The sequence below is a fragment of the Triticum aestivum genome, chromosome 3D, assembly GCF_018294505.1.
Source record: "Triticum aestivum cultivar Chinese Spring chromosome 3D, IWGSC CS RefSeq v2.1, whole genome shotgun sequence".
Taxonomy (NCBI): Eukaryota; Viridiplantae; Streptophyta; class Magnoliopsida; order Poales; family Poaceae; genus Triticum; species Triticum aestivum.
In genome coordinates, this window is record NC_057802.1 from 618,374,844 (window position 1) to 618,388,470 (window position 13,627).

Here is a 13,627-nt window from a genome sequence, read left to right on the forward strand (position 1 = left end):
CATGGATGCAATAGAAAAATGACGTTTAGTTCAGTGTTTGCTCTGTAGCGACGCACGAGAGTTGTGCTAGAGTATGATTACAAGCACACCACCATGGGATTGATCACATTTGTTGTGAATAGGTGGACCATATGATGATCACTGGCGATGGTAGCGAAGAGGAGTAATGGCAACATGGATGGTTGGTTGCTAGAGGCGTGTTGGGATTTGTTTCTCCCAGTGCAATGTACGGGCATTTGTGCTAGTGAACTTTAATAGTAATAAATAGTTTGGAGACCCATAGGTTGTTATTCGCTATTTAACTGCATGCATGTTTCAGGATTTTCGTAGATAATAGATTTGGTCTACTAGATTTGTATTTGTGTCTTAATTTTTTTTATGCGTGGTTAGATTAATCATGACATGCAAGAACACAGACAGCACGATATATAAAGATACTAGTAAGCCATGATGTTATATCAGTATGTTTATCGCGTCAAATAATTGTCTAGCAACCCCTTGAGAACAAATGATAAAAACACACACTAGGATTTGGCGACAAAATCCAAGCTTCTTGTAAAGGTTGACACCTGCTAGCTATCTGTATCTATAATGGTAGTACTTTCGAAAATGGTAGTACTACTGTCCTATTTGTATGCTGCCATAAGGAAGTCCGCCCATATCCCATGAATGATTCAGGCCGGCACCCTAGATTTGATTATACTACTAGCTAGTGTATATTAAATTATGAATGTACTACGTCAATCCTCCGTCAGTTTGTTTGTTTCCACATGTTATCCAGATGAATATATATGGAGGCCATAGGTTACCAATTAAGCTATAACATGGTGAGGAGCTTGCATCAAACCAACAAGGGAAACAATGGAAATAAGGCTGGTGCTGATCGTTGCGTTCTGCTCGAGTGCTGCTACCATAGTTACGTGTAGGAGCGCAGGGCTACACATGGAGCTCATCCATGTTGATGGCAAGGGGAACTACACAGTGGCGGAGCGCGTGCAGCGCGCCATGGCCAGCAGCCGGCAGCTCCTGGCGTCCTTTGTCGACGTGAGCGCGCCGGTCCACTGGAACACCAGCCAGTACATTGCCGAGTACCTGATCGGCAACCCACCGCAGCGCGCCGAGGCCCTCATCGACACCGGTAGCGACCTCATCTGGACGCAGTGCTCCACCTGCAGCCTCAAAGGATCCTGCGTCATGCAGGGCCTGCCCTACTATAACGCGTCCAAGTCGGACAGCTTCCACCCCGTGCCATGCAACGAAACCTTGTGCCTAGCCAACCGGGCGCACTCGTGCCGCCGGGATGGCAGCTGCGCTTTCGGGGCCTTCTACGGCGTTGGCGACGCTAGAGGGTCCATCGGCACGGAGGTCTTCACCTTTGAACACGGCTCGGTGACGCTCACGTTCGGCTGCGTCGACACGCTGAAGATCACTCCGGGGGTCCCTTGACGGGTCGTCAGGCCTCATAGGGCTTGGCCGTGGCCCCTTGTCGCTCGTCTCTCAGGTGGGCGCCAAAAAGTTCTCATACTGTCACACCCCCTATCTGCGCCGCAACGCCACCGCCGGTGCCAGCAGCCACCTTTTCGTCGGCGCCTCGGCGAGCCTTAGCGGCGGCAGCCCTGTGATGTCCATGTCTTTCGTGCAAGGCCCTAATAAGTACCCATTCTACTATGTCCCACTCATCGGGATAAGCGTGGGACAAACAAGGCTTTCCATCCCACCGATGGTGTTCGCTCTGAAACAAAACGGCACCGGCGGCGGTGTCTTTGTCGACTCCGGTAACCCCACTTCGGTTCTGGTCGATGGGGCGTACAGGCCTCTGAGAGAGGAGCTCCGGAGGCAGCTAAACGGGAGCCTCCTGCCACCACCAGCTGGCAGTGGGATCGACCTGTGTGTGGCAGTGGCGCAGGAAAAGACAGTGCCGTCCATGGTGTTCCACTTCACTGGCGGAGCGGACATGGTGCTGCCGCCAGAGAACTACTGGGTGCCGCGGGATGATTCCATGTTGTTGAGATATGTATTTAGCACATGTATTCTTGTACTTCAAGTATCCTCCCTGTGTATAGTTGAGGATATGACTTGCCCTATGCTTGTGCATATGCACCTATCAATACATTGAGAGTTGCATCCTATTCCTCTACATGGTATCAGCCTAACCCTCGGTCCCAGCCCTAGCCGCGCCGCCGTCGCCTCCCCAGGCCGCCGCCGCTCCCGCTGAACCGCGCCGCCGCCTCCCCGGCCGCCGCGCCTCCTTCCTCCCCCCACCACAACCCTCTCCCCGCCGCGCCTCCACCCTCCCCGCCGCAACCCCACCCTCCCTGCCGCGCCCCGCCACTCACCCCGCGCCGCCCCCCTCCCGAAACCCTAAACCCCCTCCCGATCTCATCCCGCGCCGCCATCCCCCCTTGCTGCCATGTCGGCCCTCGGCACCTCCTCCTCCTCCAGCGCACCCCCTAGCAACCCGTTCGACTCCTCCTACGGGTCCGAGCCCGATGAGCCCCAAGCCGCCGACATCCGCAACATCCACCTCTCCGATCACGTCCCCATCATCCTTTCCCACACCTCCGCAAACTACCACGCCTGGAAAACCTACTTCAATCTCCTCTTCCGTGAGTATAACCTTCGTGATCATGTGGACGGTCTCGCCAATTTCTTCGCCGGCGCCCACGACGCCAACTGGCTCGCCATCGACGCCACCCTCATCCGGTGGTTCTTCCTCACCATCTCTCCCGACATCTTCCACACCGTCGTTCGCGATGGGGACGATGCTTACATGGTGTGGACCAAGATCAATGGCCTCTTCACCAACAACAAGCTTCAACGGATTGTTTTCTTGCAGCAGGAATTTTTTGGGTGTCATCAGAACGACTCCACCATCGACGCCTTCTGTCTCCGGCTCAAGACCCTCTCCGACGAGCTCAACGACGTCGGGTTCAAGGTGGGCGACGAGCTTCTCCTCTCGATGCTCCCCGCCGGCCTTAACGAGGACTTCGGCAACACCGCCTCCAACCTCACCCTCATGGCCAACCCTACTTACGAGCGGGCGGTGGCCTATCTTTGTCTCGAGGTGCGGCGGATGAAGCACCTCCGCACCCGCGCCGTCCACACCGCGCTCGCCGCCGGCCTCTCCACCGGCGCCTCTACACCATCCTTGGCGCCCCGTCCTCCGGCCGTCCCGCACCCCACGCCGATGCCGCAGCCGCCCCAACCACCGCGCACCGATGGGAACGGCGGCAACCGTCTCCGCGGTCGAGGCGGTCAACGCCAAGGCGAAGGGAAAGGTGGTGGCGGCGGCGGTCAAGCTCCCCAGCAGCAGCCCCCGCCACCCTGGGACGGCGGCTACAACCCCTGGACCGGGGTCGTGCACGCATACAGTATGCCCGTGCCGCGGCCCCCCACCCCGGGCATCCTCGGCCCCCGCCCGACCACCCACCAGGCGCTCCTGGCCGCGCCTCAAGGCGCCCACGGAAGCCTAGCCGCCACGCTTCCTCTCCTCTCGACCTCTCGTTTTACATCCAGATCGCGACCCCTTTCCTTCCCGCGCCTCACGGCGGCCGATAGACTGCCGCCGCCGGCCTCCTACTGGCGCGCAGCCGCCGCCACCCTCCCGCTCGCTCGCCGCCGCCGTCGCCACCAGTCCCGGCCATGGCGCCGCCGCTGCCGTCTTGGCCCCGAAGACCTATTCATCTTGCCTGAAGGTGATCCTGTGGTTAGATCCTGCACGATACCTCATACTACAACACGTCAGCGGCGGTGTATGAGGCGTCCATGGCCCTGGTGGCGGCTTCAAGGGAGGACGCATGATCCTCATCGTCATCGCACAAGGAGAGGCCATCAGATTAATCGACAAGAAGCACACTCTGTAGCGGCTCCCAACGAAGAGAATCATCTGGCGGGGGCGGCATGTTCATCCAGGTTTGACGATTCATCTTTTTCTTATTTTATTATGTCTCTAGGATGTCAAACCTTAAACGTAAGCATTTATTTTGTTCTCAAGTGCTGAAGTGAACCCCTTCGTAGAATCCATGCGTGTGGCCGTGGCTAGAGAAAAGTCTACCTATCTACGTCATCTTAACCAACAAGATAAGTGGCAGCTTTGATATTAGGTATTTTCCTTCACTGCGTGTTTTTTCTTTGTCCCCTTTACTGTACTGTAGTAGCATTTGCTCAATTGCATCGAGAGAACTCATGCTGCCTTCGCTTCTGGACTCTGGAGGACTGCACAACAAGCTAGGGCTACAAGGGAACATAGCAAATTCCTGTAATAGCATGATCCGCAAGGCCTACAAGGGATCTGCACATGACATCCGCGGCTTCTCCTCCGCCTGCTATTTGCCGTTGCGACAGTGTTGACGGATCGAAGTTCCACCCGCTAGGCTCGAACGGTAGAAGTTACGAGCAACTATATGCGAGTCACACCCCAACGGATGGCCCTTCTCTATCCTCCTTATTCGTCCTATTGCATCCGCACAAGCACCACAGACGTGTAGGCTTTTTTTTGTTCGATCTATGGTTCAAGTCTAACTTTGACGCAATCCTACCTTCCATAGACTTGTGAGATTGAGCTCGTGCAGTAAATGGAAAGGACCGCATCCCTTCCTCGATTCTCCAACCACAGACAAGTTGTGCGCCGCTCCAGTCAACATTGGGGCTTGGCCTCACTTATGCCACTACCACTGCTAGCACCATGCTCGTGCCTACCACAACTACCGGCATCGGTCTAATGCCGCCTGACGACGATATAATGGTGTGTCTTGACAAACAAAAGGATAGTACCTCACCACGTAAGATGAACAATGCACTGCTGATCCCTCGCTGCTTCCGCCACCCCAGGAGATCACCACGACCCCTCCTCCTCCTCCTCTCTCGCGGCCTGAGCAGGCCTACAATTCTGGTGGGACAATCAACTTGTTCGATGAAGTTTTCTACTGCTGATGTGTTGATGTTTAATTTGTGCATATTGGCATTGTAGTGCGTAAGAGGACCCAAAAGTTGAGTAGTTCATGGCAATGTTCAATAGTGACTTAATTGGAATTGATGACTTTGCCTTCCTGATGGGAAATGAGAGTGCAGAAGTGGAGGAAGATTAGGTTGACATCGAGACTACAACAACAAAGAATAATCATTAAATATTTGCCAATTATAAAATAGGGGGGTGATGCATTAGATGAGTATTTGTCTTTATGCGGCTATTGGCACGAATTAAACAAAAGACACGTTTTGGAGGTGGATAATGGAATAACAAAGCCTCCATGTGAAGATTGACAAAAATCGAACACAGGTTTCACTATCATCCTGCTCGAGTACAATTCGAGATGGTTGCAGTCCAATCACCATGACATCGACATCGTGCCTCTAAGTGGAGTGCCACTTAATGAACATGAGACCAATATCCAAACAATATACAAGTAAGAGAAAAGATGAATGGCACAAGCAGTTTGGGTCTATTAGTTTGCTCACGTAATATCTAAGTAGGCTTTAGGGGTCCAAGTCTGGCCCATTTGGTTGCCTGGTTTTCAAGAAAAAAGTGGACCGCACACTACTCAAAACGCTCATCAACCTATTCCGCAAGCGAACACCGGGCCATTTCAATCAAGCCATGCCCAGCCCAAACCAAAAAGGGCACGGTATTCCACTTGTACGTAGCAGTTTGTACGTGGTCTATTATCCTCAGTTTCTCGAATCTCCTTCGAATAATAGCTAAAAAAGCCTACACCGTTAATTACTTGGGGACATACAAATCCAGATTTCACTTTTGAACATGCATATGTAGGAATAAATCAATAGCCATTCCTCTCTTTTTTGCAAGGAACCACCCACTCAAATTATTACTTTCTTATATATGCCCAGTAAATTTAATAATGATAAGTTTATTCACCAAGGAAATAGCAGTTTTTGATAGACAATGCAAATAGGACCTTTATATATAACTTGAGGAAGTTTTATCTTCACCGTGGATTTGTAGTAAGCACATAACCTAAAAGATGAGATATAAGCGCAAATTTTACTGCAATGCAGTTTTTAAACACACATTTAGAGATGTAGAAACTATTTTTTGTTATATTAACAAGAGCAAACCATACCTATAAACTATAAATGAATCCAATACAAATAACATTAACTCAATGCATTTAATTAAAATATTAACTCTTACTTCTACTGCATAATTCGGTCACACAATTTAATTACATATATCACTGGCTTTAAATGAATCCAATACAAAAGCCCAGCTGAGAGCAAGAGCAGCTCAGACAAACACATCTCCAAACAGCGGAGACCCAGCATCAATTCAAACAGAAAGTATCGACAAAAGGACAAATGCCTTAACCTAACCCAACTATAGCAATGGTAATAATAAAATTCCATTCAAAAAAGCTTATGTGGAAAGAATGATCATTCCAGGAGTGGAAATAAGCAACATTGCACAGTGTCAACAGTTAAAATCCAAGGCCAAAAGAATGCACCAGTCCATCTCTTACTCTCTGAAGTAGGGGGAATAAAGAGATATCATATGATTCAACATCTATTCTTTTCAGCATGCGAGAATTTTACTTCAGACGTGTGCAGCATTGCTCCTATGTCTCACCAAGTACTGCCTATACAGAGTTCAAACAGAACAATAGTCGCTCCACACCAACATTGACTAAAAAATTATACTATAGATGAATCTTGTATCATCTAAATCAATTCATTGGCACATCAAAATTAATGCATTCCAAATCCAATATATTTCCATCCAGTAGCATTGAACCACGGATCAAATCAAATAATCATATATGTATGCGGCATTGAACTACAGATCTAATAATCATATATGGTCTATCTGTCCTTAAATTCCCTCTTAAATAAGGTGTTCAACCTCATACTAATTAAAATCTAACAAGCAAAAATTCCACTACTAATGTAATAAGCATATGAAGAAAACCATCCCTCAGTCCGGCTACTTCTAACCTAATTTAATAATCATATGTGGTCCACCATTCTTGCACGAATCAAATACAGAAAAAACCTAATGCAGAGAAAACCCTCCATCCAACTAATCTGACACTTGAAACTTCTGGCCAAAAGCCCTAGAATCTAAAAACTACAAACTAAATGGGATAAGCACATACCTTCTGTTGCACCTGCTCCTCGCCAGAGCCGGCCTCCACCTTCTCCACCTCGTGCGCCTCGCCAGAGCCCGCCCCCACCTTCTGCGCGTCGCCGGAGATCGCCAGAGCGAGCGCATCTGGCTGGACTGCGCCGCTCGAGCCCGCCTCCACCTTCTCCAGATCTGCAGCATCTGCTGTACCGCACTGGACGCAGGCACCTCCCCTCACCCATGTGCCCGTCGCGACCTGCTGCGCCCGCGCCACCAAATCTGCGTCCCAATCGCGGCGCTCGCTTCCTGCGTCCTCCATGGCGCCTGCAGCACGTCGATGATCCTCCTAAGCCGCATCACGTACGACTCGATCCCCTCGCCGTCCTTGTACCGGAGCGCCTCATACTCCGAGCGGCGAGTCTGTGCCTTGGCCTCGCGCACGCGCTCGATGCCCACACGCATGGTCTTCAGGATGTCCCACGCCTCCTTGGCCATGGCCATGGCACCTAGGATCCGCATGAGCTCCGGCGGCACCCCCTTGAGGAGGGCGATCATGGCTCGTCGGTCGTCGCGGTCCGTGCCTTGGCCTGTTTCCACCACGCGCCACAGCTCATCGGCCTGCAACTGAAGTAGTTGGTGCGCGTGAGCATGGCCCAATCAGAGTAGTTGGTGTGCGTGAGAATCATCGGAGGCATGCCACCACCGCCGCCATGCATGATGCGCTCGACGACACGCACCCCCGACCCCTCCTCGGTGGAGAGACGGGCCAGGGACTTCCTCAGCGCTGAGGCCTCCGCCGTGGCCTGTTCCTCCTCTTGCTGCTTCTTCGCCTTCTCGTCGTCGCTGCTGGCCATCTCTCCGACGGATCAAACACCGCCGGCGCCCAGGATGGATCGAACACCACCGAGGTTCTGATGCCACTTGTTGTTGCAGATCACCGGCCAAAACACGATCGAGAGTGAGAGAGAAAGAGAGGTGGAAGACAATGGTTTTGCGCTGCTCAACTGTCGCAGCTTTTCTGCCTCTTCTATTATTACCAGGCTAGCTCAAAAACGGCTCCGCCAGAAGAAAGAAAAGTTGACCTCGCCCCCAGGAGTCTTCCCCGCCGCCGCCGTCCGGCGGCTCCCCTCCGCCGGCGGCCTCGATCGTCGGTGGTGAGGGGGGTCACCGGATCCACGCGTGTGGATCGTTTTTTCTCTTGTAGATTAAGTTTTTAGGCTACTCATCGTCTTGGCTTCGGCGGTGGTAATGGCGGCGCTGAATAAAGTTTCTTCGGATCCTACTCCAACGAGGCGATCGGTCCTATGGTTGGGGATGGATTTGGAAATCAGTCTGTTCAAGCAAGGATTGTGTGGCGGCGGCGACATCCTTGTGGTGGACCTGTGTCCTCGGGCTCCGCCGTTGCGACGGTGTTTGCTCCAGCGTCGGCGCGGAGCTTGGGAGGTAGTCCAGGAGCGGATGCAGATTGTGGTCTGCATCGGCGGCATCTGGAAGATGGTGGATTGTGTGCTGGGTTCGCGGTTCATGGATGGCAGATGTGGTTTTCTCCTCCGGCGTTCTAGTCGTGTGGGTGCCAGATCTGGAGTTCGATGGCGTGTCCGGGGTGTTGCCCCGGTCTGATTCGTTCAACGGTAATGGTTTTACCTTTGGTGAGCCACCTTGGAGGTCCGCAAAGCTGCATATCAGCGATGGAGCCGCTACAAGCTCGGGTGTGAAGGTGATCCGTCATTTTTCCCTTTGGTGGCTACTGTCGTGGTTCCAGAGGCAGGTGACGGATGTTGGTGTCAAGTTCAGAGGTTTCTTCAATCTTGATTGTAATTTTACTTCTTGGTTGTTGGTCCTTTGTGCAAAGGCTAGCTTTCTGCTGTCTTTTCAATTTTGCCAGGTCGGTTAGGTGACTTGTACTATGATACTTATGATATAAATGGGACACGTATTACCATGCAAGAAAAATAGCTCAAAAACGGCTGCCGAAATACAAGGGAAAAGCCCACATCTTGAGCAGCCTTACCGGTCGTGCCATCCCACGACGCCTAGCTGAGATCGGGCGACTACTTTGCCCGCACGGACCACAATGATCATAACATCCCATGACCTGGTAAGGCGAGCAAAACTAGCGAGCAGACTTACTGAAAACTACTGAAGGAAAAACACCCAACTGAAGCTCCTGAACCGTACGTGTACAGGCACACGCTGACGGTCAGTGTTTATTCAGAATACTGAAACCTGAAACTTGAGTGTGTGCTTGTGTGTGCACATCATCCAACAACATGCATCGTATATGTGTATATACGGGCGCTAGCTCTGTTAGTTACAAACCTACACGGACTCAGAGAGTTCGATACCACTTGACGATTACTTGACCGATTTGAATCAACTACTGTTCGGACTACTTTTTTTTTATAAAGGGCGCGTTATTATTAATTAAAAGATTTAAGCGTTATATCCGGCCTCTGCATAACTAAGAAGCACACGGCCATATCCAAGTCCAAGTTCCAAAAAAAGCAGAAAAAGGCGAAATACACTTAATCAAATGAAGTCCGTACAACGCCTAAGACGTAGGATGGCCAGTCGGGTAAAAGTATTCCTCGCATAAGAGAACTATTTTTATCGTTAAAAGCTCATCATTTATACACAGCCATAGCGACCAAACAAGGGCAAGCCCTCCCACCCTGAGACGAATTATAAACCACAATTTCACCCCATGTAACCAGTTGCCGAATATATTGGCAACACTAAATGAAGGATAAAGGCCAAAAGCTATTTGAATGACTGACAAAATAGAACGACCAACTTGCATTGAAAAAACAAGTGTTTTATCGTCTCGTCGTGACGACAAAACACATATTACGTATTTTCATGCCAATTCCTCTTAATAATATTATCTTTGGTAAGAATGACTCGTCGACAAAGATACCATGCAAAGATTTTATTCTTCAGTGATCTTCATTTTCCAAATCTTCTTGTTATTATCAACTGGCACCTCTGACTGGATCAAAGCACTATACATAGAGTCGACCGTGAATTTACCATTCACCTGTAGACTCCAACAAAATTCATCAGTTCCTTGTGATAATTGCACTGTGGATAATCTCAATAATACAGAGTTCCACGATTCAAGTCTGGGACAAATTAAATCTCTTCTGAACGGCACATTCGGGGGAAAGGAATCCAGAACCATGCGATAGTATCACCCTTGTGACGCACAAAATTGTATAGAGACGGATATTTTTCTCGGAGTATAGCATTACCGGGCTACTTATCCTTCCAGAATCTAATTTCTGATCCGTCCTTAATAGCGAATGACTCATAGCACAAGAAGTAGGGTTAGCTTGAAGTTCTGATTGCTACTACTTTGTATCGGCAGAAGAAGATTGAGACAGAAGATAGAAAGTGAGAGGTTGAGATGAATTTTTGGCTTTGGGTGGTGCTACTCTGGACATGTGTGTTGCCGCTGCTTCAGCGCTTCATTATTTGCTGGTTCAACTATTTAGTACTACCCCCGTCTCATAATATAAGATTGTTTTTAAAGCCGTGTTTGCTTGAAAAACGATCTTGTATTTTGGGATGGGAGCAGTAGAAAAAATAAGTATTTAAGTTATGAACTACGTCCACCTACAGAAAAAAAGTTTGGCCCACTAAGTTATAACAGCACAATCTCACAGACAAATATTACTTCATCCAAAGCCCTAGGAAGAAACCGCGCAGCAAAGCACGCAGAACGCTTCTAGCATATAGTACGCTGACCTCTGCACCTCCACATTACCTGTCGGATTAGAACATGTGGGGTGTGTATTTCATCTCAACGATTAGCACTTTCAACTACATGTGGCTGGTGCTTGTTCTTTTATAGCTCTGGTCTGGTTTCTAAGTCGGTGAATTGGTTAGGGTGACAATTTGCGCTGGTTACTATTGCATAACCGCTCATGCCGTAGACAGAGGAATGACATATCGACAATGATGTTGTGCCCCCACTTGCATGTCGTGGCGCGTCAGAATAGGCTGGCCCAGTTGTGCTTGACATACAACAATCTCGAAGAGTAGGTCGTTCGAGAGTAAGACCGCCGCCATCGCATGCATATAACATATGGGAAATTGTTTAATATCAAAATTAGCAAGAGCCTAATTAGACTCCTTCTGTCACATGTACAAGCACAATTTCACACTGAAGCTCCATCAAAGCGAAGGAATGGAGATATGCAAGCATAATAAGAACCATGGCAGAAGGGAGTGATGAAGCAAGAAGGGTGAGTCACTTGTCACGTAACACAAGATAATGTGGTTGAATATGCATGAAGAAAAAAAATGTGTTGACCTGATAAGAAACACTAAATTATTTTGTCTAGTAATATTATTTTATTGATCCTTAAATGTGTTAACAACTATATGCCGCTAGGAACACTTAATCTTGGTCACCATAATATGTTCACCACACATCCATCATCTTGAATTTAGAAATATATTCAAAAGAAAAGAGAAAATCTCATCAACTTGATGAGTGCGCCGCGGGGTCCGCCTGGTCCCCCAGGCCGCGTCGCTTGCGCACGGCGGCGCGCGCGGGACGTCCATGATTCGAACGAAACTCGCGGCGGTGGCGGGACGTCCACGATTCGAACGAAACCCACTCCGCTGCTCCTCGTCCTTTTCCCCAGAGTGGCGCCACCAGGTCAGGTGATGGGGCAAACCAAAGTGTTTTAAAATAATGATAACCGCCGGCTGGCTGGCTGGCGCGTGTCGTCGATGACACGTACCCCGTCCACCGCGTGACGCGTCGCGAAGGAACGTCGCGGTGGCGCGACCGGAGCAGGCACGTATGGTATGTCTGCCGGGACGCATCGCGGCGCCTGGAGAACGCGGCGAGCCGGTGAGCAGAGGTGTCAACATGAATCAATGGACGGCTGGTAGAGGAGATTGATCGATTGATTGGTGGTGAAGCGTCAACGCCTCGTACTCCGCGGCGCCGCGACGCGGCCTGGGGGACCAGGCGGACCCGGCGGCGCCGTCATGGCAAGTCCTTGTAGAGGCCAGCCAGGGGTTATCCGTCTTCTCAAGAAAAGTACCACGGTACGTCTACTTGCTCTCAATTACTTTGCTATACTAAACAGAGAAATTAAGAAGGCCGGCCAATCCATCTCCAAGAGCACAAACTCTTCACAGGTAAAACCAACTCGGGAGATGTTGTGACGATCACGCGGTCAATCCATTATCTCGCGCATGTACCCAGTTTTGACATCTACAATGTAGATGTGATGATAGTTGTCCTTAACGAGCAATGAGCCGCTTTTCTCACCCAAGCACCAGTATAATGTGCTTGCAGTCTAAATTTTCTCTCGATTTGGTTGGTTTAAACAAGGCACCTGAGATGTCATCCAACACCTGTTGTTATTCCATGTCCACATCTCTACCAGGAGATGTTCCTTTTGTATGTAGATCAACGTGAGCCTTTCCTCACTATCCACACTGAAATATGGTTCATCATAAGCAAGTCGATACGTGACATCTCGGAGTTGGACAGGAAGCCTTGTTAAGGAGATGTGGCTGGTGTTGGCACACACTTCAAGTGTGCAGAGGCCTGACAAGCCCCAAAGGAGCCAATGGGCAATGCCATGACACACAACTACGTTGTGCTGCCAAAATGCTAGTTGTGTGTCACTGCACTCCAAATTGCGGGAGAACCGGGTCAATCCGGGCTTACCGGTCGACGAGAATGTGCGGAGACGATACTATACTATTTTCTCACGGATGCCAATGACAAGCACCTTAAAGAAGGGTGGCCTTTTCTGCTGGTCATCATTTGACTTCAAACAGTTTGTGGTCGTCAATATAGCATAGCCAGTGTCGCCGAGGCCCGAGGGTATGCAAATCCAAATGCTCTAGACACGGGAGTACTTGAAACGTGCCGACAAATATGTTGCAAACTGCTAGGTGGACGACAGTGGGGCGCCGCATGTTAAGGCGCACGAGGAGACGGCCATGGCGTGATACAAGCGGTACCGCATCATCGAACAAGCTAGGGTTGTCGAGGCCATGGATGAAGGAGTCCAGGAAGCGACGACAAGGCATGGTGCAAGAGTCCCTGTATCGCAGGATAGTCAAGTGAAGGAGTGGCATTGTGCAAGAGTCCCTCTGTCGCACTGTTGCTGAGCAAAGAAGCCCACGAAGGGAGATGAGCAGCACGCGTTCTCCGGAAAGTCAGGGCTCAAACAATAGAAAAAGAGTTAAAAAGAACGGCTGAAATTTGCTTTACCTAATCTCATACGTACGTTTCCAACCATAGAAATAATAAACAATCGCGAGGCTAATGGAGTTGGAATCGGTGGGACAAACAAACCACATGGATTCGTACACAGAGGCAACCGGAAAAATGAAAAGGAAAGTCAGGGTTCAATAGAAAAAGAGTGGCTCCAACGGCTCTGGTACGGCCTGGCGACGCGGGTGGCGATGCGACGGTGGGCGCTGGCCTTGGCGAGTCGGAGGCCTGGTCGGCGGTGCGCGCATTGGGGCGGCCGGCGCGCTTGCCCCCGGTGACGCCATCAGGCGCGGCTGCGT

General features: G+C 50.2%; 1 pseudogene; it reads left to right on the forward strand.

Moving 5' to 3' along the window:
* The first annotated feature begins 861 nt into the window (after positions 1–861).
* On the forward strand, positions 862–2,116 carry LOC123076699 (aspartic proteinase nepenthesin-1-like; annotated as a pseudogene).
* The last annotated feature ends 11,511 nt before the right edge of the window (positions 2,117–13,627 follow it).